This window comes from Oryx dammah, unplaced genomic scaffold (genome assembly GCF_014754425.2).
Source record: "Oryx dammah isolate SB20612 unplaced genomic scaffold, SCBI_Odam_1.1 HiC_scaffold_24, whole genome shotgun sequence".
In the NCBI taxonomy this organism is placed as follows: Eukaryota; Metazoa; Chordata; class Mammalia; order Artiodactyla; family Bovidae; genus Oryx; species Oryx dammah.
In genome coordinates this window covers 8,211,676-8,213,071 of record NW_024070208.1, presented here as the reverse complement: position 1 = coordinate 8,213,071, position 1,396 = coordinate 8,211,676, and the positions used below count along the sequence as shown (strand labels likewise).

General features: G+C 33.0%; 1 non-coding gene across 1 annotated transcript; it reads right to left on the bottom strand.

Moving 5' to 3' along the window:
* Positions 1 to 996: 996 nt before the first annotated feature.
* On the bottom strand, positions 997 to 1,098 carry LOC120883425. The gene has a single exon (XR_005725782.1). It is a non-coding gene; the product is annotated as a U6 spliceosomal RNA (small nuclear RNA).
* Positions 1,099 to 1,396: the final 298 nt, after the last annotated feature.

Below are 1,396 nucleotides of genomic sequence, written 5' to 3'. Positions count from 1 at the left end.
TTTGTGAGACAAATATAAATTAAACTATGGTATAACATATCTGGGATTCTCTGATCACTCAGCTGGTAAAGAATCTTCCTGCAATGCAGAAGACCCCAATTCAATTTCTGGGTCAGGAAGATCCACCAGAGAAGGGATAAGTTACCCACTCCAGCATTCATTGATTTCTCTGGTGCTTCAAATAATTAAAAAAAAAAAAAAATCTGCCTGCAATGCAGGAGACCTGAGTTCAATCCCTGGATTGGGAAGACCTTCTGAAGAAGGGAAAGGCTACCCACTCCAGTATTCTGGCCTGGAGAATTCCATGGACTCTATAGAACATGGAGTTGCAAACAGTTGGACATGACTGAGCAACTTTCACTTTCATAACATGTCAAACCTCACTTGTAAATACAGAACTAAAAGATTTTGGTTCTTTAGCAAAAGAAGATTGAAATTGGGGAGGAGACAGTTCTAGCGAAAAGGCAAGAGGCTCAGAAATAAATTCTGAATGTACCAGCATTTAAAACTGGAAGATAATTTCTCTATAAGCAAAGAATGCATTCTTAAAAATGACCCTGTGAGATTAAAAAAAAAAAAAGTCCTACCATGGCTTTCATTACAGATGGTTTATTTATTTTTCAGTATAGCCCATATATTAATCTATTATACTTGCTCAACTTTGAAACAAGAAAAAATCAAATAATAATATATTATATCTTGTCATTCTAATTATTTTTCAATTTTCTCTTACAAAGTTAAAGAGAATGGGGAACAATGATGCGATATAATGTAATCTCTACAAAATGAATGTATCTTTTGTAAGCTTATTTTGCATATATATGTACTTAGCTATTTTTAAAATTTTGCATATATATATATATACTTAGCTATCTTAACAAAATTTAATAAATTTTGTGGTACAAATTCCATTCATTACATTGTGCAATAATCACCACTATCTATTCCTAAAATTTTTCATTACTTTAACAAAAACTCTGGAGTGAATAAACAATAAAAAACAGAGACAGCGTCACAAAATAACATGTTATTCTTGCACGGGTGCCATGCTAAGATTCTTTTTTAATTACAGTTTTTGTGTATATGCTGCTGAAGCAAACACTGGCATGTTTTTTTTTTTTTTTTTTCCCCTCAAAATAATTCCCATTTAGAACTTCAGAGAATCCACCAAATGGAATGATGGCATTCTGTTGAGTTACTGCTATGAACAATTTGGATTTTGTATTTAAGCCCTGCCTCTTGTCTCCTTGATGGTGGTCACCTTCTGAATAGAGCTGTTTCTACAAAAATGCAGTACTGCAAAATGGCTTCTATGCAGGTCAGACAGCTCAAGTCCTTGCTCTGTAACAATGATGACAAATTTAATGAATACAAATTAATATGTATTTAGTAACAG